The sequence below is a fragment of the Orcinus orca genome, chromosome 10, assembly GCF_937001465.1.
Source record: "Orcinus orca chromosome 10, mOrcOrc1.1, whole genome shotgun sequence".
NCBI classification, from domain to species: domain Eukaryota; kingdom Metazoa; phylum Chordata; class Mammalia; order Artiodactyla; family Delphinidae; genus Orcinus; species Orcinus orca.
The window spans coordinates 20820238-20845065 of record NC_064568.1 but is presented as its reverse complement, the minus strand read 5'-3'; positions in this window follow the sequence as shown (position 1 = coordinate 20845065).

The window sequence follows — 24828 nt, the reverse complement described above, 5'->3', positions numbered from 1 at the left end:
GAGAAAAGAATAGAGCTCATCAAAGTAGGAGAATGAACGCTCACATCCACCTACGATGAAGAAAAGACAGAGCGAAGTGTTAGGTAGTGGTCAAAAGACAGCCTTGTTAGAAATTGGAGATTTTTAAATTTTATTTGTTTATTTTTTTGGCTGCACTGAGTCTTTGTTGCTGCACGCGGGCTTTCTCTAGTTGCGGCGAGCGGGGGCTACTATTCGGTGCGGTGCGCGGGCTTCTCATTGAGGTGGCTTCTCTTATTGTGGAGCACAGGCACTAGTCGCGCGGGCTTCAGTAGTTGTGGCTCGCGGGCTGTAGAGCACGGGCTCAGTAGCTGTGGCGCACGGGCTTAGTTGCACTGCGGCATGTGGGATCTTCCTGGACCAGGGCTTGAACCTGTGTCCCCTGCATTGGCAGGTGGATTCCCAACCACTGTGCCACCAGGGAAGCCCGAAATTGGAGATTTTTGATACCTGTAATGAAGAGCAAAGGCCTCATTCCTCCTCTTTAACTAATTTTTGATGAATGAGTCCAAAGAGGATAACTTAGTTTATTTCGTTATACCATTAAGTAGATCAAAATAAAATAAGAAAAGTTCATGTGTCCTTCAGATGGTTTTCTAAAATTTTTAATAAGAATCCAAGATATCCAAGGATGCACTGTTGGATTCTATAGTTTTCACTAACAGATTCTAAGTTGATGGAGGCCTGAGGTAGCATAGTCTGTTTGGCACACAATGTACTTTACTCAAATATATACATCCCCAAGAGACTGGAAATACACGCTTTGAATTGGATTTAAAACAAAAAAAGATTTAGCGTAATCCTCACTGCCTTTAAAGTTATCCGCAAAGCCCTCTTTACTGGTTTACTTTAGGGATTCAAAAGACTTAAAATTTCTGCCCTTCTCTACAACTGCAATGATTTGAAGTGAGAGACCATTAGGAAACAGATGGTAAAAGAACCTGTTTATTTCCTTCTTATTTTTGATTTTAATCTTTTCAAGTTTCCAGGACTCAAAACAAATGTTTGTGACCTGCTTTTTCTTCAGGCAGTCAAGAGAAGCTGGCCCAAAAGTGTTAGGGAGAAATCTGTCTAATCAGTAGTAGATTCGATCTACAAAGTTCCCAGATAGTCTTTTAATCATTCAGGACAAATCATGACACACATTTTAAAACAGTCTTCTTTACTATGTGAATCTCTTACTAAAGAAGAACACTGTGTAAAAGTGCTCTGTACTGGTCAGGAAGTAGATCTGAACTATTCACTTTGGTGCCAATTTATAGAGAGTGTTCTATTTATAATCTCCAGAATCCAGATGACATGTTTTATCCTTTACAATTACACTGAAGGGGCCAGAAATAAGGGTTTTCTGACACCCACTCTACCACTCCTGAACCTCAAATCTTTGACTTTAATTTCCCTGGAATATGCCATCTATGATCAATGGTTCTCACCCGGATACAATTTTGCCCCCAGGGAACATTCAACAATGCCTAGAGATATTTTTGGTTATCACAACTGGCGGGCGGTGTTGGAGGGTGGGCTTCCCACATCTAATGGGTAGAGGCCGAGGATGCTGCTAAATAGCCTACCATGCACAGGACAGTCCTCACAACAGAAAATTATCTGGCCCCAAATGCCAATAATGCCAAGGTTGAGAAACCCTGATCTACGATTTTTCATCACTAGCGTTAATGGAATCAAATGTATACATATTTGACAGACCATTTTTAGTAGAGTATTTTTAAAACAAGATTAGCTTTTACTTTCTTATCTTTCATGCAGATTAAAATATTAATGGGGAAATCAATGATTTCCTCAATTAAGACCTCCAACCTAATGACTCCATTACTGACCTTTCAAAATAACTCCTCTATTTTGGTACCTGGGAAAACCATGTAATTACAGCTAGTGAAAGTTCCGCCGGAAGAGTCATCCAAGGAAATCCAGAGTTGGCACATTCTCTAGGACTTCAGAGGAAAGGCTATTGATTTTTTTGAATGCTTTTTTTTTTTTTTAAATTGGGCTACACAGTTGTGGTAAGTTTTGACTCTAAAAATGCCAAAATAAGTAAGGGCTAGCTCAAATGGCATCATTAAGGGTCCAGTATTTTTAGAACTGCCCTGTCCCTAAAGATGGGGGCCAAAGGGAATCAAGCATAAGCCAACCTACTTTTTGGTGTTACCTGATAATGATGCTCTGTCTATAGGCAGTGCTCCATAAGTGCTCACCTGCCAATTCTTCTTAGAATGTATTCTCCCAAAAGCAGACCCTGGGCCAAGAATTGGGTTCTCCCACTGATGAGGGAGTGTGGTAAGGATGGGGGACAGGAAGGGAACAAGGCCAGGTAAGGGAGAGATCTCAGGTCCAGTCCCAGGCTCAGGGCAGAAACTACCCCTCAGACCTTATGCCACCTGCAGGAAAAAGAGCTGGGTTTTATATTGGGTTGGCCAAAAAGTTCGTTCAGGTTTTTCCATAAGGTGTTACAGAAAAACCTGAATGAACTTTTTGACCAACGCAGTATTTCAACACCAGTCGGCCCTTGGCTTCTCTGGATGAAGGGAGGAAACTGCCAGGCAGTTTAACTTTCTATCCAGGGCAAGGGCTGCAGTTCCCAAAGGCAATCCTCTGAAGAAGGTCCCATGTGGGAAGAGTTCAGAGTCAAGCAACGGTGCTGGTAGTAATAGGAGTCTGAGGGGATCAGGGACTGCCACTGCTTCATGGTCTTGTTGTGTGATAGCTCATGCAGATTATGGAATCTGAAACCTTCTTTCATTCAATCTACCATCATTCAGTGAATACTTTTTGACTTTCCACTGTGTGCCATGAACTGTGCTATGAGCTGAAGATAAATGGTATATATGAAGTGGGTGCATCAAACAAACAAAGCAACATAGTGCTGAGTAGGGGGTGAGCTCATCAGCTTGGTAGAAATGATCCTAGAGGAGACAAGATTGAGTTTGAGACTTGAAAGGTAAGAAGGAGTTAAGTCTGGTGAAAATGTGTAGAGTTCAAGGTTGGACAGCAGAGTCATGGAGATGCTCCTAGGCACAGGGACCCTGGTGGATGACATCCTGAATGACACTTTGGGAAAAGAAAATAGTGGAAGAATAAGAAGCAAAATAGAAACATATGTTTAAATTGTGAGTCTTTAAATTAATACTCATAGTCTTTTTTCTCCCTGAAGCCAGAAACATCACTGCAATATTTCCTAAGGACGCCATCTTTTAAGGAGGCGTTCATACTTTCCCCAGCATGTGTACCAATGACGACCAGGAGGCTCGGGGGGCTGGGACCGGCTGGGGCACCGTGGGTTTCATTATCAGTGTGGAGTATTGCCAGGGGTGAGAAGTCTTAGGCAGAAATAAATTTTGTTTTGTTTTTTAGATAAAAAGTATTTTTAGGGACTTCCCTGGTGGTGCAATGGTTGGGAATCCGCCCGCCAATGCAGGGGACACGGGTTCAAGCCCCGGGCCGGGAAGATCCCACATGCCGTGGAGCAACTAAGCCCATGCGACACAACTACTGAGCCTGCGCTCTAGAGCCCGCGAGCCACAACTATTGACGCCCGCGCACCTAGAGCCCGTGCTCCGCAACAAGAGAAACCACCGCAATAAGAAGCCCGTGCACTGCAACGACGAGTAGCCCCCGCTCGCCGCAACTAGAGAAAGCCTGCAAGCAGCAACGAAGACCCAAGGCAGCCAAAGATAGATAAATTTTTCTACAAAAAGTACTTTTAAAATTTTATCAAATCGATCTCTACAAAAGTTAGCTCTGCTTGGTCAGAAAGTCGCGAAACACAGCAGGTAATAGATTGCATAAACGTGCCACTCTCAACCTAGCAGACGAATGGTGTTTGTGGGCATCCAGCACGTCTGCTGGGCTGGTATCAACCCTCAATCACTGGGTCCCAGGGGAGCGGCTGCAGTGGTTGTGGGCAGCGGAGGACACAGAGGGGATGGGGACAGTGGCTTTTTACCAACTAGTATAAAAACTATTTTTAAAACTATTTTTTTATTTTAAAAGCTAGTAGTGCCCCATGGGTGTGTATCAGCTGAACATTATGTGAGTGGAGAGAGATATACAGTATTAAAAAGTCTTAAATCACATAGTCATTTCTATTCTCTGGTTTGGGTAGAAACATAGGTACAAGGAACATATTATTTTTCTCTTTAAGAAAAGTCATACTATGGAAATGTAACAATAGTGTACATAGCATGAGTGTAACAAAGAGAAGAAAAGGGAGGGCTAGGGATGGAGGAAACTGGAGGAGTGTACCTGATCCAGTGGAGCCATTGCCATTCAGCTGAAGATAGTTGGGAACCATGTGAGCATGCAGACCCAGTACTGCCAACACTTCTGATTTTTCAAGGGAGGCCAGAAACTACAAAATTTAAGAGATATCTCCTGATTTTTAAATGCTGGCAGCCAATTAAAAAAATTTTTTGACACTGTGTGAACCAAACAAAATATGTCTGTGGGTTGGATGTGGCCTATGAGCCACCATTGTGCATGGCTCTGGTTCTCCAAGGAACCCAAGTCCCTGCTGGTCTCACTGCCTTTCGTCTTCTTTCTCACCACACCTTCCTTCAATACCTAGAATTCCGAGGGGTTAATGGACTAGAATAGCCAGTTCCCTGTAGTTGAGACAATCCATTGTTTTTTACAATGGTGGTCATAGCTAACAACAGGTGCCAGGGGACATTTTAGGTATGTTATTTGGATGGTGGAGATGATTAGGTCTGCTCACCTTGACATTCTTGAGAGGGAAATGGCCAGGGCTGGGAGAGATTTCACAGCTGAGCTTAAGACAAGGACAGTCAACCATGATTACTTCACAAAACTGGAAAAATCTGTCCTTTGAAGTTCTTGGGAAGGGTAACAAAGTGACTCAAGTAACCTATAAATGGCCACGTAGCTTCCTACCTACGTTGATTCATCAGCCTTCTCTGTGAGATACTAGCTTCCTCTATGAGCCGTCGCTGCTCTACGTGTGGTGACCACAACTGGCTTCAAAGTCAGCATTCAAAGAAGCAAGAGCTATGAAACAGGGCTTCCCTGGTGGCACAATGGTTAAGAATCTGCCTATCAAGGCAGGGGACACAGGTTCGAGCCCTGGTCCAGGAAGATCCCACCAGACGGCAGAACAACTAAGTCCGTGCGCCACAACTACTGAGCCTGCGCTCTACAGCCTGCGAGTCACAACTACTTAGGCCACGTGCCACAATTACTGAAGCCCGTGCGCCTAGAGCCCGTGCTCTGCAACAAGAGAAACCACTGCAATGAGAAGCCCACGCACCACAGCGAAGAGTAGCCCCTGTTCACCGCAACTACAGAAAGCCCGCGCGCAGCAACAAAGACCCAACGTAGCCAAAAATAAATAAATTTATTTTTAAAAAAAGAGCTACGAAACAGTGGAATCATACCACACATGTGCTCAACTTATTCAAATTCAGTGATGTGGCCCAAAGAAAACCATCCTTTAGTTTACTCCTTCTCCCTTCTACCCTTCAAAGTAGGCTCTGGCCTCTGCTACTTCGGGAAGAGAGAAGTCACAGCAAAAAAGCAAAGAAACAAAAAGTTAATTCTTGGCTTTTGATCTTCCTGGAGTGTGAGCTCTATTGATTTAAGGACAATTAATGGATCTTCAAGGGAAATATTAATATATATGACTTTTTTGCTTACTTCCTGACTTTCAAAACTTATCTTTTCATAAAATGAAACTTCTTAGCAATTATCATCATAATCATAACAATAGTAATAATAGTTGTCATGTATTGAGTGCCTTCTATGTGCCAGCTTAACACATTACATTATAAAACTCATGTAAATTACCTATTTAATCTTCCCAGCAACTCTATAGTGCCAGGGACTATAATTATTCCTATTTTACAGATGAGGAAATGGAGGTCCATATGCATATATAGCAATCAGCCCTATGTCACATGGCTGTAAGTGAAACAGAACCAAAAATCAAACTCATCCATCTGACTTAAAAGCATACATTCTTTGGAGGAAATATTAATAGTTATTCCCTCATCCGTGATGGTAAAGATTCATTCTTTGTTAAATAATAATCATGATAACAAGCTTTTACTAAGAGTAATATTCCTGGCAGTGAACTAAGCAGTAAAGTACAGTCTTGCCACTTTGGAGTCTTAAGGCTGGTTGAAAAAAGAGAGATAAGTAATTAAAGTACAAGAAGAGAGCTATAATAGAAGTCTCCCCAGAATAATAACTTTTTGTGTTTCTTTTCCATGTGTAATGTCATCAGTCCCAGTTAGCCCAGCTGGAAACTCCTAGGTTACTCCTCAAATCTCTGGGTAAAGGATCTTCATTGGCAAGTTATACCTCTGAGCAAGCCAGGTAGCATCTACTCACCCTACTTAATTAGTTTTCCTGAGCTTGTTAATAATTGTGGAGTCTGCAACCTTTAGTATCTAATTGTTCTGACATCATCTGCAGAGATTTCCTCCTGGGGCATGATTTCCTAATGTCCTCATTGTTCACTTTATACTTTTGTTACTGAGAAGCCTGCCAAGCATGAGGCAATAGTAAGGCCGCTAAGAGGATACAATACAGTGGATCTCCTTTCCCTCTGGAGTCTGGCTAATAGTCCATCACAATGGAACAGGCCTGGAAGGAATGTACCATCAAAACCACTACAAAAGTATGAAGCCAAGTAGAGGAACCCTCTCATACACTTCAGGGCTTTGGGGCATAGATTTTATTAAGCTAAGAAGATAAAGATTGACTTTTGGCTGCAAAGCAAGAGTGTGTTACTGACCAAAGATAAATTTAAGCAAAGATGATTATTTTTTCTGACATACTGGCTTGGAGTACTTTTTTTCCCCTTGAATTTTACAAATATGCTGAATGTTGCAAAGAAGAACAGCAATGTTGCTAATATTCTTTACAGAACATGGTTTCCTGGGAAATGATATCTCCGGAGGGATTGCTAGAGAGTTTCTGATCTGTTGTAAGATTGCCTTCATAAAGATCTGGGAGCACAGCAATGAAACACAGAAAGTAGGTGTGTCTCTGAACATCTCATGACACTCAGTACTCCGAAGAATCATCCTGTTAAATCTCCATGTACGCTATTGACATTGGTCGTAATACCCATAATTTATTGTGCATATACACTGTCTCAGGCATTGAACAATAAGATTTGTATCCATTATCTCTAATTCCAAAGTGAGGAAAAAGTTTGGAGCTCAATCTGTATTGTGGGTCTTTTTAAAATATGCATTTTCATTAAGATTAACATCATACCCAAAGAGGTGAAAACTGGTTTTGGGGTGGGGGAAACAACTCCTATGTTTTTGCTGTTCTGTTTTGTTTTTCTAGCTTTATCCAGATATAATTGACATATAACATTGTATTAGTTTTAGGTGTACAACATGATTATTTATATAAGTAAAATGATTACTACAATAAGGCTAGTTAGCACACCCATCACCTCACACAGTTACCATTTTTCTGTGTGTACTGAGAACTTTTAAGATCCATTTTCTTAGCAACTTTCAAGTATACAATATAATATTGTTAACTATAACTACTATACTGTGCATTAGGTCCCCAGAACTTATTCATATCATAACTGAACATTTTTATCGTTTTCCCCAATCCTACTGCCCTGGTAATCACCAATCTACTCTGTTTCTATCAGTTTGGTATTTTTAATATTCCACTTATAAGTGAAATTTTGCAGTATTTGTCTTTTTCTGACTGACTTATTTCTCTTAGCATAATGTCCTCCAGGTCCATCCATGTTGTTGAAAATGGCAGGACTTTTCTTTTTCGTGAATAATATTCCATTTCCCACATATATATCACATTTTCTTTATTCATCCATCAGTGGACAATTAAGTTGTTTCCATGTCTTGGCTATTATAAATAAATAATGCTGCAATGAATGTAGGGGGTGCAGATATCTCTTCAAGGTAGTTATTTCCTTTCCTTCAGATATATACTGAGATGTGGGATTGCTGGGTTGTATGGTAGTTCCATTTTTAATTTTTTGAGGAACCTCCATACTGTTTTCCATAGTGGTTGTACCGATTCGTATTCCCACCAACAGCGTGCAAGTATTCCCCTTTCTCCACATCCTGGCCAACATCTCTTACCACTTGTCTTTTTGATAATAGTCATTGTAAAAGTGTGAGGTGGTATCTCATTGTGGTTTGGATTTGCATTTCCATGATGGTTAGTGATGTTGGGCACCTTTTTATGTGCCTGTTGGCAGGTTGCATGTCTTCTTTGGAAAAATGTCTATTCAGGTCCTTTGCCCATTTTTAAATTGGATTATTCATTTTTTCCTACTGAGTTATATGAGTTGTATATTTTGGATACTAACCCCTTATCAGATATAAGATCTAAAACTATTTTCTCCCATTCTACAGGTTGCCTTTTCATTTTGTTTATTGTTTCTTTTGCTGTGCAGAAAGGAGCTTCTTAGTGTGATGTAGTCCCACTTATTTATTTTTGCTCTTGTTGCTTGTGCCTTTGATGTCATATCCAAACAATCATTGCCAAGCCCAATGTCAAGGAGATTTTCCCCTACGTTCTCTTCTAGGAGTTTTACAATTTCAGCTCTTACAGTAACTTCTTTAACTCATTTCAAGGTACTTTTTGTGAGTGGTGTCACATAGGGGATCAGTTTCATTCTTTTGCATGTGGATATCCAACATCATTTATTAAAGAGATTGTCTTTCCTCTACTGAGTATTCTTGGCTCCCTTGTCAAATATTAGTTGACCAAAAATGCATGGATTTATTTCTGACCTCTTGATTCTGTTCCATTGGTCTATGTGTCTGTTTTTATGTCAGTACCATACAGTTTTCATTACTGTAGCTTTGCAGCTATAGGTATTTCAGGTTTGAAATCAGGAAGTGTAATAACTCCAGCTTTGTTCTTCTTTCTCAATATGCTTTGGCTATTTGGGGTCTTTTGTGATTCCATACAAATTTTAGGTTTGTTTTTGCTATTTCTGTGAAAAAAGTTGCCAATGGGAAAATGCCATCTATACATGGCTTTGGATAGTATGGATATTTTAACAATATTAACTCCTCCAATCCATTAAGAAACTTGCTCTTTTTGTATATAAATCATAGATATAATACAGGACATAAACAGATATGCAGTGTATCTGTGGTATTAAATTTTTATGGGGTGGTGATTAGGAAAAAAGTGTCTAAAAAGGCTCATTTAGGGGGGCAATTATGAAAAAAAAGGTTGAGAAACAGCACTTTAAGAGATAGCTAACTCCCAGTTTTGTTTTGTTTTGGTGGAGAGGTGAATTTTGTTGTTTTTACATTCTAATGTGACGAAGTTTTGGAGTTATTTTTGTCATAACCCAGGAATCGTGACTCAAAATTTCCCGTTTGTACATTTCATATACTCTCATGTTTATGGCTCTTCATGTTTTGAACTTTTAGAAGAGCATTCCTTTCCTTGGATTCATAAGCTTTTACCATGGATTGGGGGCATGTGATAACACATATGGGGTGACACACCCTCCTCCTTCTCTGTCTTGTAATCCATGTTCCTTGGTGCTGTGCTCCTGTATAATTCTCACTACAAACAAAGAAGAAAGATGTTATCATTCTCATTTTACAGATAAGGCAACTAATGTTTCAAAAGGTTTAAGTCATTCTTTTCCCCATGGTCTCACAGCTGGTTTGTGGTGGATGGGATTAAAACTCAGTTCTGTAAGGGTCCAGCGCCTATGTCTATTTGATCCATACCCCAGAATTCTCAAAATGGTAGTCCATGGGCCAGATCCAACCTACTGACATGTTTGATTTGGTTAATTTAGTGCACTTAAAATATTTGAATTTGTTTTCAACATTTAAAAATTGGGAGTCTTTTACATGAAAAAAGCCTGGATTTCCAACTTCTTTTTAAAAGATGAGAAAGAATGTATATACGTGTAAAAGAATGTAGATATGTGTATAACTGAGTCACTTTGCTGTACAGCAGAGACTGGCACAACATTGTAAATCAACTCTACTTCAATAAAAAAAAAGAAAAAAGAAACATTACAGGCTGTGGCCTTATATTCTACATGGCAACATGACTAAAAGTAGGTGGTGGATACTTTTAAAAATATGGAATGCACACTCCTGTTTGCCTAAGTCCACAGCATACCCTGTTATCTTACACCCAAGCCCCTTGATTCAAAGGCCCTGTAGACATTTGACTCTGTGACCCTCGATATGTTGTATGTCTAACTCCTTTTACTCCCAATGTTTTCTAACATCCTTGCATGTTTTTTCAGGACCTCTCTTTTTCACTAATACATGCAATAATTTTAAAGAGTGATTTATGAATTCAGTTTAATAGACTACATTATTTTTTTCTTATTTTTTAGATCTGTCTGGAAGACTAACTTACCTTCAATAAAAATGAAACCAGTTTTCTTTTTCTTCTTCTAATAGCTATGTTGTATTTTATCTGAAAATCCTTTTAATTCATTGCTTATTTCCTTAGGGTCTCCATTTCTGAAACTCATATGCAGCTAAGCCATAAAATATTCAGTCTCTCCCAGCCTGTAGTTTTGAGCTACACTGCTAGGGCATATCAGCTGTACCTCACAGTAATTATCTGAGGACTTTTTTCTCTCCTGACCTTTTATGGGTTAAACTGGGCCATTGAGTCTATATAAAGCTCTTTCCTTTTTTAATTCTTTCCTTACAAGTATCTTTATTTTGACTTGTGGCACTTGGTACATTAAGTGCTTGAAAAAGAAGTGGTCTTCATGCCAATTTTAAATGAAACTCAATAGCTCAAGAACCTGATCAGGGAACACTCAGGGAATATAGTTGGTTGGGGCGCTCCAGTCTGTCAACTGCTCCATCCCTATGAAGGCATGAGAAACCAAGAAGCAAATACGAAGCAAATGCAAAGCAAAGACGGCAACAGGTAAGCAGAGGCACTTTCAACCTGGAAGCAAATACCTGTGTTCTCACAGAGCAGTTTTATACCATTCCATTTGTTACTGTGGTAATGCACTTTTCACCAAAAACATCTGGCTTTCTAACAATGACCTCACTGAAGAAAACATAAACACTACCAGAAAACAAGTGCTATATTTTAATACATCCAACATAACTCTTCTGTGTGATTGCTTTATTTGTAATTCTAGTTTTGAAACAGAAATCTACTTTTAAAACAAAAATCAGAGTACAGAATTTAACATGTTTGCCCCCAATTTATTACAAATTCAATGTATTCATTGTAGGGTTATCACTTATTCATTTGTTTGTTCATTCATTTACACACTTATTCATTCATTTTACAAACATTTAATGAGTTTTTTTATCTTCTCCTGTGGAGCTTTTAAAAATACAGATGCCAGGGTCCCAGGCTCAGAGATTCTGATTCAGTTGGTGTACAGTGGGACCCAGGCATTGGTATTTCTAAAAAGATCTCCAGGTATTTCTATTGGTTAAGAACCAGTGTTTAAAGAAAACCTTTTGTCATAGGGCTTTGTCCAACAGACATGGTCATGTGAAACATTATCGTGGAAGATTTTTCAGATTAAGGGTGGACATATCTTGGAGATAATAAAAATAATAATCTGCCTTAATAACTAATAATGATGACAGTTAAAATTTACTGGGCTTCCCTGGTAGCGCAGTAGTTGAGGGTCTGCCTGCCGATGCAGGGGACACGGGTTCGTGCCCCGGTCCGGGAAGATCTCAAGTGCCGTGGAGCAGATGGGCCCGTGAGCCATGGCCACTGAGCCTGCGCATCCGGAGCCTGTGCTCCGCAACAGGAGAGGCCACAACAGTGAGAGGCCCGTGTACCGCCAAAAAAAAAAAAAAAAATTTACTGAGTGCCATAGGTACTAGACTAGGTAATTCATATCTGGGGATACTTTATTTAATCTTTACATTGGCCTTATAAGCTAGATATTATTATCCTTATTTTGTGTTGAGGAAAAGATATTCAGAGAGCATGCCTAAGGTCATACCACTAGAAGTGGTTTAGCTGTTGGGATTTAAAGTCCATATGTCTGATTCCAAAGTTATGTTCTTTCTACTCTGTGCACTCATTCAGAACTTTTGTTTTGACATACCTATATTCATAAGAATAACTGACTTTTTTTCCATAGAGCATTTTCAGACACATGATCTCATTCGTTGGTGCTGATTGCAAGGAGAGCTTAAGTGTGGCAGAGCAGAGGCATCAGGGCACCTAGAAGTAAAGTGAACCACTGAAAACTACTCAGCCAGGTCTGCCCAGAGTTACAAATGTGGGCCTTTCCCACTTTGCCGCTGTGCTTCCTCGTGTCTTTTTCATTTTCCAATTCTGTAGGTTTAGGTGATAATAACTGCTTTGACCCTCTGGGCAATAGAGCCAGTAATACTGCCCTCTGGTTCCAGCTGACTGGATTAAAGGTGGACACCTATACCCAGTTAGACTAGTCAAATTCGTTCTCTATTTTTTACTGCCCTAACCCCCTGGCCCCCCACTCTCCCTGCCCCCATCCCAGGTACTTAGAGGTGGTACTTGAAAAGACTGTCGGTTACCTGCCGATGTTGAACTGATCTATATATATTAATAAATGAAATCACATTAAGATGGTTTCTTAGGGGCCAGGTAAATGAGAATGGAACAGATGTTTGTGGAGCAATAGGGATATTTTGTGAACCCTGAAAGAGAGAGAAGTGGAGGGAGTAGCTCTCTTGGCTCCTGGTGACTTTCTAGAGGTCATTTATTCTCTATTGTGATGCCTGACCTTAATTCCTGCCCTTGGATTTTGTGAGCGACCCTAGACTTGATATAATAAACACCTTTCATTTGAGCAAGTTGACTGTTTTCCCTGCTGTAAACCAAATCACCCTTGACTAAATTAATGACCATATTTTGGAGCACATCTAACATTTATGATGTGGGGCTACCTTAGAGTGAGTTCCTTCCATTCCTAAATATCCCTAGATTGGTCTATTAATCTGGACTATTTTGATTTCAAATAGCAGAAACTGAAATCAAACCGGATTAAGGGGAAAAGGCTAATTGCTTTGGCCGTTGTATTTGAAAGTTCCAGGTCTTGCTTGCAAGACAGGATCCCATGACCTAAATGATGTCATTAGGACAATTCCTCTCTACTTCTCTTGGTTTCATTTCCTCTCTGAAAGCTTCATTCTCAGGTAGCTACGGAGTGGCAAATTCAGTGACCAGAGGCTCCACGCATGCAGCCTATTGGTTTCGCAATCCCAGGAGAAAGAGGATGGCTCTTTCCAGCCAGTGTTAGGGAAACACCCAACCCTGATTCTCATTGGCTCAGGCTGGATCCGGAGCCCATCTTGAACCAATCATTGTGGAGCAGGAGATGAGGGCACTGTGAGTCCAGCAGGTCTCCACCTATAGCTGTGAAGGGCATTTCTTTCTCCGGAACCACAAGGACTGAAAGAAGCATAGCTCCCCAGTGGGAAGGTTTGGGATTTATGCCTGGTGGGGATTCTGGGCAAACAAAAGAAAGACTGTTCATAAACTCACTTACTTTCTAATATTCCAACCTCTTTCTTTATCAGTACCTTGCTTTCTTAATAATTTTTCCAACCTTATTCATGATTGCATTCTTAATTTTGGTTGAATCCTTGTTCTTCTCCAGGAATTCACTGCTGGTAGCACATAGATAGGTTCATTGTTAGCCTTCTTGTTTATACCATCTGCTCCTTTTACTTTAAAGTAGTATTTTTATTTTAAATTATGCCTTTGGCAATTCATATTTCTTTGTGTGAGCTATTACATCTACTGAGACAAGAATTTTAACACTAATCCAAATATAATGATTCAAGTCCTTGATCCATGTTGTTTTAATACGCTTTGTGGTGCTCTTTGAACATTTCTTACAGATGGCAATGAATACCCCATGACACTATAAACCTCAAGGTCAACAAGTAACTTCAGGTATCTAGACAGAAATTATGGAGGAAAGGTTCATCCAACCTTTCCTCTAAGAAAATCCAATCTTCCCTCTGTGGAAAACTCTGTAACTTTACCAAAGCTCCTAATTGCCAAATCCAAAGGACATTTGTTCAGTTCGTAATGCTTTGGAAGTCTTTGCTGCTTTGGAAATATTTTTTGATCTTCCTTTCCTTCTTGAAATTATTTACCTCTTTGGCTTCCATGAAAATATATGCCTGATTCTCCTTCCACCTCTATGCCCACTCATTCTCTTCTCCCTTATGATTTTCCCATCCTTCTTCAGCACTTTGAATATTGTGGTCCCCAAGATTCCGCCCATGGCCCTCTGGCCCTCTCACTTCACCGACATACTTAATCCAGATGATCTCATCCAGTTGCATATTTCCCGTCCCCACCTATTTACTGATGCCTCTTCAGACCGGAGCTCAGCCCTGACCTCTCTTCAGAGCACTTCAGCTTTCTTTATGCAACAGCTGGGGGACTTCTCCATGCCTGTGTCCCCAGGGTAACACATGCAAAAGTGAACTCAAGACCCTTCTTGGAAATACATTTCTCTCTTCTTTCTCTGTATCATTGCCTTAATAAAGACGTCCCATCTCTCACCTCAGCAGCTTCCAGCTACCTCCCTGACTCCTGTCCTGCTTCCCAAGCTCATTCCCAAGCCCATGTGTTCCTCTGTGGCTTCCTGTCACTTTCAGGGTATATTCTCATCCAAGAAACGTTTTCCTAAAGGCCAGATTAAATACATAATTTAGGCTTTGTGGGCCAGGGCAAAATTGAGGTTATTATGTAGGCAGTTATATAAATATTTGAAAGATAGTTATTTAAGACAGTTAAAAACATTTTGTTTGTTTTTTTGCGGTACGCGGGCCTCTCATTGCTGTGGTCTCTCCCGTCGCGGAGCACAGGCTCCGGATGCGTAGGTTCAGCGGCCATGGCTCACGGGCCCAGCCGCTCTGCGGCACATGCGATCTTCCCGGACCGGGGCACGAACCCGTGTCCCCTGCATCGGCAGGCGGACCCCCAACCACTGCGCCACCAGGGAAGCCCATACATTTTTGCCTTATGGTTTGTACAAAACCCAATGATGGGCCGATTTGGCCAACAGGCCCTAGCTTGCCATCCCTTGGTCTAATCTATTCCCCTCACAGAAGAAGACCTCACGGTCCTGCTTGATCCTCTGTTCCTCTCTATTCTCATTGCTCCCCAGGCTCTGGCTGTCAGTTCCCACCTCAGCAAAGCAGCATGGCTTGTAGGGTCATGCTCCATGCTGTTTCCTGCCTCCTGGCTTTGCTTATGCTGTTCCCTCTGTGTGGCGTGTTTTCTCTCTCCTCAACACTGCTGCCAGACCAATCCCTTGTTGCTACCCAGTTCAAGGACCTTTGTCGCCTCTAGGAAGAGTCCTCGTACTCTCCCCCAGCTCTTGATTAACTTAGAGCTTCCCTTCTGAGCAGCCACAATTCCCTGCGCCTGTTCCCATCACCACTCTCATCTCATGGCAGCACACTTTAGTTTTATGTCTGCATCAAGTACTAGACTATGAGTTCCTTGGTGAGCAGAACTGGATCTTATTCATCCTATATCCCCGATGTTTAGCACAAGGCTGGGCACAAGGCATACATTCAATAAAGGCCTATTGGCACTTAATTCTGGCACTGTCTAGTCTTTAGTAGAGGAAGACTTTGTATCACAAGTAAGTTCTTTGAAACTCCTGTGTTACAGCCTAACCACCTACAGTGTCAATGGCCTATTTCTAGCTCAGGGAAATCTATTCAATTTCAATAGTTTGAAAGTCGTTTATGGATGGCTGGTTCCTCTGAGTGGTGCATGACCCTAATAACACCAAAAGCCAGGGATTCAGTAGCTATTTAGTTGAGAGTGCTTTGCTCTGCCGAGTGACCACAGGCTCTATCTCCAACCCAGCTGGCTGTTTTTCAGATTCCTGCCATTTGTCACAAGGAACTGTAGACTCCAGACATAGAAATCCATCACCCATGGCTAGGGAAAACTGTTCAAAGCCCACGTCTCTGACTAGAAAATGGAACATGCTCATTTTAGGAAATGAACAGTGTATGAAAAGAATATGTACTATACAGAATAGTATGGAAAAGGAATAAACATAGGGAAAGAGAGAAAATGGTTCAGACGTATTTCTGCCAGCAGGAGTCAACCACTGTTAAAATGTGGGCACTGATCTTCTTCTAAAATTTTCATCGTTGCTGTGATTCTGTTTATGCCATTTACTTTCCGGATTTTTTTTTTTTTTTTGTCTATTTAACGTTATATCTAGAGCACTCTGCCAGGCACCTAAAACTTTGTGAATATTCTTTTTAATTATTGCTTAATGTCCCTTCATACAACTATACTATGATAATCATAACTGCTCATTTGTTGGAGATATCCATGGCCTCTAAAATAAAAGAATGTAACATAAAACTCTTCCAGTGTTCTAGTCCTCCAATTCAGGTTCAAAGGTTTTTCCAAGAAGTGTGGTTCAAGGCCATGCTGGTTCGGAGAGAAATGAAGCTACCGAGATGGAGATGACTTTCCTTTTCAGCATGACAGCGTCTGGTGTGTGTTGCTTATTCCTCTTATTGCAGAGGGTAAGTCCCTCAGGTTCAATGGCATTTCTTATGTTCTCTTCTCCCTGCAATCTGCCACCCTCTCCCCTTCCCCATCATAAACACTTATATTCAGTGTACAAAAAGGTGAAAACAAACATGTATGCAACATATTTTATTTATCCCACTCATTCTATGGGAACAGAAATACCGCCATTAAATCCAGCTCATTCATACGTGGATTTGGTCATAGTTTATCTATGAATGAAAATCAGATATGCTTCCCATGGTCTTTTCTGTGAAGAATTTTCCAAGAGGGAAGAGCATGAATGAGAAATAAAGACTCAGATAAGAAAAAAGGTTCGCATGGGCTGGGGCGCTTGTGAGCAAAAATACAGGATCAGAGCATTCATATTCTATTTGCGAATCATAAGCATGGAAAGAATGAAAAATAACAGCCCTTATATATTACTTGCAGACATAGTGTTCACATTTGTTTGTCTTGGCCGTCAGGTTTTTCAGAGTGGGAATGTGACCATATGCTTCCCTTTCTAGGAACACAACCATCCCTAGTCAATATGCTAGCTCGGGAGCATAAGATGTCTTTACAGCATATTTAATTCCATCCTTCACTTTGAAATGAAAATTGATGTCAGTTCCCCCCACCCCTTCAAGCTGTTTTCCAAATGCTCAACTCCTCTGTCTTTCATCAAACTTCTCCCTAACTCATTTGTCAATGTCCTTTTACCTTCACAAATATTTTCTACTAAACTTAAGATTCAAGCGAACTCCTTTCTGTCTTACCTGCTGACCCCCCATAGTAATACTTTCATAGTTATTAGGAATCTAGGAATAGAAGGCGTCCAAAGAATTCCCAAGGAATACAGTGTGAAGCCCATGGTCCAAGGGAGGCTCCATGAAAAGACAGAGAGATATGTCCCCCTTACCTTCTATCAGCATCTCTCCAGGAAGGGAGAATATGAGTTATTCATCTTAACAGGACATTTTGGCATTTCGAGTTCAACAGCCTTACTTTCCATGATTTCTAATGTAATTTCCTTGTACAGTGGCCAGCAAGAGGATGAAGCAGGAGTGAAGCATTCAAGAATCAAGCCAGGACAAACCTGAGTCAACAGTCCTGATTTATTGAGCATTTACTATATGCTACTCACTGGCTGAATTCTTCACATACATTATCTTACTTGGATCTTCATAAAATTCCTTAGAGTTAAAGCTATTAGAATTATCTTCGTTTAGATGAGAAGGCTGAAGTTGAGAGGCTAAAATGCTTGTCCATGCTCACCTAGGTAGTAAGTGGCACACCCAGGATTCAAATCCAGATTTCATTTGATCTCAGTGCTTTTAACTACCAAGCAATGTGCCTTTCTCGTAAAGCATCCACAGAAGAGGCTGAGCTGAGAAGTGGCAACCAGGTTGAAGGATACAAGGTAGGAACTTGAGACAAAAGGAAACTTCAGAGATTACGTGGGGTGAGTGGAAAGTGGTTGCCTCACCTTGGGTGGGTGGAAGGTTCAGAAACATACACGAGACAGAATTCTGCTGGCAGAAGGTCAGTCCCCACCCCTTCAGCCTTAACTTGGCTCCCCTCTCGCTGAGTACTTGCTCTTCCTAGACTCTATCCTTTGTCATCTCTGCCCAGATTCGCTCCACAGCCTCTTATCACGTTCTCTCTCCCACTCTAACTCGAAATGTGTTGAACTTTGGGTTCCTCCAATGTGCCATGTGTTCTCCCCTCTCCAGAGCTTTACCAGTGCTGTTCCCTCTGATTAGAACCCTCTTTGTCTCTCCTTCCTTAGCCCAATTAACTTCATCTGGGAGGCTATATTGCATCCTGGTGACAAGTGTGTACTCTAGAACCAAGTTACTTAGATTCAGCCTCTAAGTCTACTTCTTATTGTGTTTGTGACCTTGGCCAAGGGATTTAACTTCTCTGTTTCTGTAGCTAAAGAGTTGTTGTGAGGATTAATGAGTTCAAACATGGAAAGTGTTTAGCGCAGTGCCTGGCACAGAGTAAGAGCTTACTATCAATACATGTTAGCTGTAGTTTCTTTGAGGGATACTCAAACTTTAGTTTTCTCTCCTCTGGGCCAAAGCTATGAGCCGTGTCTGGGGCACTCTGTCTTCCTTCCCTGTACTGTAACGATCTGATCTTCGTGCATCTCTTCTGATGGACCGTAAGCTCCTTGACGCTAGGAACCACGTTTGTCCTGTTTTTGACAGTAACTCTAGCACTTAGTTAAGTGCTTAGAACATAGTAGGACTCGATAAATACATTAGGAATTGCAGCTTCGTCTGACTCCTCAAGTTCTGATATTTGATTGTTGGTTCCTGACTTTAGCTCGGATTCCAAGATCATTTCATCTAATCATGTATCATGCTCCAAGAAGTACATCCACCATTTTTGTTTGGGAGAAGCTGCCTTGGGGTCCTTGAATGCTAATTTGTAAGTCTGGTCATCTGGTTTAGCATTATTATGACCAGGATCCTCTCCAAAAACACGATTTAAAATCACCTGTTCTAAAAATAGGCAAAGGAAATCAGCATACATTGTTTTTACTTAAAACTTTGTATTATGGAGAATTTCAATCATATTTCAAAGTAGACTATATCCTGAACGCTTGTGCACCCATCACCCAGCTTCAACAATGACCGACTCATGCCCAATTTTGTTTTCTCTATATCTTCATCTACTTTTTCCCTTCTATTATTTTGAAGCAAACTGTATTTATTGTATCATTTATTTATCTGATAATTGATGAAACTGCAGTTTGGAAAGGTTAAGTAATTTCAGGCGAAGTTAAGGTGTTCAATCATTTTCATCCATCTATTCATTCAAACTAACATATGTTTATTGAGTATCTACTGTCTGGCAGGCACTGGCAGGTGATAAGTGCTGAATAGGACATAGAGAGTTCCAACTTTCACAGAGCTTACCTTGTGGGGGGTAGAGAGGAGAAGGAACCAGACAAAAAATAATTGACCATGGGGGCTTCCCTGGTGGCGCAGTGGTTGAGAGTCCGCCTGCCGATGCAGGGGACACGGGTTCGTGCCCCGGTCCGGGAAGATCCCACATGCCGCGGAGCGGCTGGGCCCGTGAGCCATGGCCGCTGAGCCTGCGCGTCCGGAGCCTGTGCTCCGCAGCAGGAGAGGCCACAGCAGTGAGAGGCCCGCGTACCGCCAAAAAAAAAAAAAAAAAATTGACCAGATACATGAAGGAGAAAACTTTAGATAATTAGTAAGTATGAGAGGACAACAAAAAAGAGGAATAGAGATTTGGGATGAGGCTGGAAAAGGAAGATCCCTCTGAGGAGGTGATATCTGAGTTGAACCCTGAATAAAGAGAAGTCAGCCATGGGAAGATCTTAGAGCAGGGAATTTTGGAACAAGGAAACAAGTACAGAGATTCCAAGGTGGGAATAAGCTAGAATATTTGAGAAAAAAGGAGAACCAAGGGGTTGGAATGGAACGTTAAAAGATAGTTTTCAAAAAGGTGTAAAATTGTTCAGATATAAAATAAACACTTGGTAAGGATTTTATTTAATTTATTAATACATGATGGAATGTGGCAAAGGTAATGGTTCAAAGAAGACGTCACGATAGCACGAATTTTTATGGAATAAAGAAATATTGAAATAAACGTATACAGAGAGGCAAAACTCGCTTCTCTCACAGGTGAGAGGGGAGTCAATTGAATTTCCAAATAGAACAGATTTGCATGTCTAGAGACAAAGATTATTTTTGCATTGCCAAATTACGGAGTTGTGAAATAACTTCCATAGAATCAAAATCAGAGAGCCTGGAGGGGTGTCACCTAGAGTCTGGATAATGTATAGCTTTCCATGGATGCACAGATTTTTGTCCTATGGTCTGATAGAGGGGGACAATAGTAGAAGAGAAGATAGTCAGGACCTGCATGGTCTCCAGACCACCTGGTTACTTTAGGTTTTATTATAAGGGAAACAAGAAACTTTGAGAGAGTCTTAAAGCCAGGGAGAGGCCTATGCTCTGTTTACCCATTTGATAAGGACCACTTTGCTGCTGGGTGAAGAATGAACTGCTATGGGGTGTGGAAACAACTAAGTGGCCACAATGCAGTGTTAAAAAATAACTTTCCAAGAAAAGGAACATCATGACTCTCATACAGATATAAAATTAACACCTGTTAAAGATTTTATTTAATCAGTGAGGGAACCCAGCAGTTTACCCAATGAGAGACGGTGGTGGCTTGGTCTAGGAGGTGGCAGTGAAGACAGAGAGAAGTGAATGGATTCAGGGTGAGCTGGAACTAGAAGAACTGGCTCTTGTTTGTACATGGAGTCCTGTGGCTAAGTGATACTCAAAGAGAAAAGGGCCTTGAATGCCCAGGGCTTGGAAAGGAGAGTAAGGAAGAGAGGACCTTAGCCTTGGGCAGAAGGTCAGGTGAATCAGCAAAAAAGAGTAGAGCTGGAGGCTGGAGGCCCAAGTTTTTCAATAGGAGTGAAACAGAAGCTCAACACTGAGCCCTGAAACTGTTCCCTGTACCACGTGGGATTGTGGTTGATATCTTTGTCCACACTGAAGCGCTAGCCTGGAAATTCCCTACACTTAGCCAAAATCATGGTGAATCCAGATCTGCAGGGGATATGGGACAAGAAGGTACCCACCAAAAGAGAAAAGGAGCTAAGGTTACAATCCTCAAGGGTTCATCTGTAGAGTGGAAATGCACCCCTCGCCCCTTTCCTCATCACTACATGCTCTGTGATCCAGGAATCTACTCAATACAAGTGGCAGCAGGAGGCCAATTACTGGAGGGGGGTGGGGGCTGCCTGAGGAGACTTACTCCGTGACAATTACCATGCCCTTGTTTGACAGATGTGAAAATCAAGTCCTGAAAAGACTAAAAGATCTGCCTAATGTCACAAAGGTGTGGTGCTGTCACTGGAAAACGGAGCCTGTGGACACTCCACAGCACTGTCCTCCACCACACCACACAGCCATCTCTTTCCGGTGCTGATTAATTCAGAACAACACCAGGCTCACTTCTCTGCATCAGTGCTGTCCGAAAGCACTTTTCACAATAATGGAAGTGTTGAGTAACTACAATGTCCAGTGCATCAGCCGCCTACCACACGTGGCAATGGACCCCGTGAAATGTGTTCGTGAGATGGAGGAACTGAATTTTTAATTACACTTAAACTAAATTTAAGTAGCCACAGGTGGCCATTGGCTGCTGTCTTGGAGCACACAGTTCTATATCACAGCAAGCTGTACTTTTCTGAACAGAACCTTGCTGTGGATATTCGTCAATTGCTTTTTGCCACTCCTCATGTTTGAACACTTTTCCTGTGTTTGAGGAATGTTCTACTTTATGAGTTTGCATCTCCCCAAAGTAGAAGAAGCCAGACATACACTTTCTCAGCCTCCCTTGTATCTAAACACAGGCACGTGATGTAAGCTCTGCCAACTGGATGCCGATACCTGATAGCCTCTATTCTGGTGTGATGGTGGTAGATACTTCCAGCTACTAGAAGCAGGAATGATAGAGGGTCCAGTCAAAGGATTCCGATCAGGGTCAAACACAGGCAGTGCAAATTACAAAGCCCCTTTCCGGGGCCATCAGCCGTGTTGCCTCCACTGAAGAGGACATGCAAACTAGTCTGGTCGTTGTTCCCGGCTGAGTAGACCCAGGTTTATTACTGGGCCATCCAGAGTTGCAGTGAGCTACCTAACATCCTTCACTGAACTACATCTCTGCTTAAACTAAGTAGAGAGAGATCTAATATTTACAGCTGAGAAATCTAACTGCTAATAACAAAAAAACCTGCCCAAGAATTTTCAGCCAAAAGGGAAGGTGTATGTATCAGTCAGGTAGGCTAGGTTGAGTTGCGGTAACAAGCAATCTGAAATCTCAGTGACTTACACCATTGAAGTCGATTTTTCACTCATGCTAGACATCATGGCTGTTGTGGATTGGCAGCATGTTCCATGTTGGCTTCCACTCCCAGATTCAGGCTTTTGGCACAGCCCCTCTCTGAAACATGGCTGGTGCCATGGGAGAGACAAAAGACAACACTGTAAATCATGAACTGACTCTTAATGCATCTTCTTGGAAGTGATAGTTCTACCTGTTAGATAGATAGTTCTTCTTCACCAACAAGTCATTTGTCCACTCTTGAATTGAACAGGGCTGGGCTATATAAACCTCCCAAGGAAGGTACTGCCATATGGGCTATGTTGAAGGGTAATATATTCTACAAAACCTACAAAGAGCTAACATTTATTGCATGCTTATTTTATACCAGCCAGTAGGTTAAGCCTGTTATAAACATTATCTTAAGTTTTACAATGATCCAGTTTTGCTATTTCCCCCATTTTACAGGTGAGAAAACAGAAGCTTAGTAAGACTATGCCGCTCTGAGTCACAAAGTTAATAAGTAAGGGAGGCAGGATTTGAGGATAGTTCTCTTTGACTCCAAACCCCATGCACACTTCCTTCTAAATCACTGCCCTGCTTTTGATGTAAGAGGAATATTTCTGAGAGAGGTGGGGAAAATAAACTAGATTTCAGAAAAAATAAACTTTTCTTCAAATCTGCAGTTTAATATTCTTGCTACTAAAGAGCTTCATCTTTTTAAGATTCTTTGAAAATTATGAAATCAAAATCAATTTTCTCTATAATTCCTTTGCTGTAAAATGTTTTAGGACTCTGTTACGACTGAATTTCTGCAATAATAAAATTCTTCAGCTAATTTTAAAAAATGTATTCTTCTCCAATTTATTTTGAAATGTGTGCTGTAATGTAACAAATAAAAGCTAACCCTCCCCTTTCCTAACAGCAATTGCTTCTCCCAGAGGAGACACCAAAATAACTGGTTGTGTTACCCTGCAGGTATTATTTGATACATTCATAAACATATGTACACGCTATATAAAGTTTTTAATAATTTGATTTTACACAGATGGGATTATATTATGGCTATTACTCTGTTTCTTGTTTGTTCTTTTATCATATTCTGGGTATCTTTCCATGGTGGTATATATAGAACTACTTCATTGTTTTTAACAATCCACTTTATTTTGCAAAGCCGAGTTTAAATTGTGATTATAACACGTCATACTTTCCTCTTCTCCCTGCCAACCAAACTCTTGTGTAGAGACTCATAAAAAGAATGCTGGGTCTGAATTTCTTTAAAATGAGCATTGGTCTATTTCCCCTCCCGGTATAAATCTAGTGGAAGTCATTTTCCTCTTGCATATATTTTATTGCCTGAAGCGCTTCTTTTCCTCCTGCCTGGAGCTGGTCTTCATTGTGAAGGGAGCTTTTTTGCTACCAATTGTTCTGTTAAAAAAAAAAAAAAAGTGAGGTCCCAGATGGACAGACCAGTAATGTCTTCCAGGAAACTCTTTCAAAATGACCATCGAGGTGATGCCTTCTGTCCATGAGTATTCTATGAGGAACAGATCCTGCCTCCCAGTTTTGCGCTTGTAGGAGGCTGTAATGAACTAATCTGTACCACGCTCTCCTCAATAGAGCTTTAATTATTTAGATGGTCTTGAAGGCAGCTAACGTGCTTAATACACTGTGCAGCGCAATGCACAAATCACCAGAGCAAGGGAAATTACAAGTCAAAGGAAAATGAATGGTCAGCTCTCAGAGCCCACCAGGTCCTCCACAATGCCACTTGATTACAAGCTGAATAATTTCACTGGGCAGTGACACTGAAGCTTTTAGCTCGTATGTGCAAGGGGCTTTTAAAAACCATGTACATCCTTAACATTTAATTGTAAAGGTCCCCATGGGGGGGTGGCCTCTGTGAGTTTGTCTAAACCGAAATGTTCTGGCTTAAGAAGGAAGAGAGACACGGGGGAGGGGCAGCAAACCAAGCTCCTGGAAAGCTCCTGGGATTGTGTCTTCAGAGACCAAAGCGGCTGAGGCTTTCTGTCACGGTTCCAGAATGAATAACTCACACAACTAATTAAGAGTAGTCTCGAATAATTAACATCTGTGCAACCAGACAGTTTTGCCTCGGGACCATTAAGAAGCAAATCCAAAAGTGAATGGTACACAATGAGCAACGGATGCCTCGGGAGAAATACATCCTCCTTTGTCCCCCACAACAGACGGTTATGGAAGGCATTTCAGAAAGCTCTTCTGAAGGTCCCAGCAGACCCTGCAATGGTCACCAGAAGCAGCGGCTTTACACTGTTCCAACTTCTCCGTGTCACTCCTGGGCTCTCACTCCCGCTCCCTGGGGTCACTTCCCACATAAACTACTTCTGCGCGTGCGCACGCGGACACACGCGCACGCGCACACGCACACGCACAGAG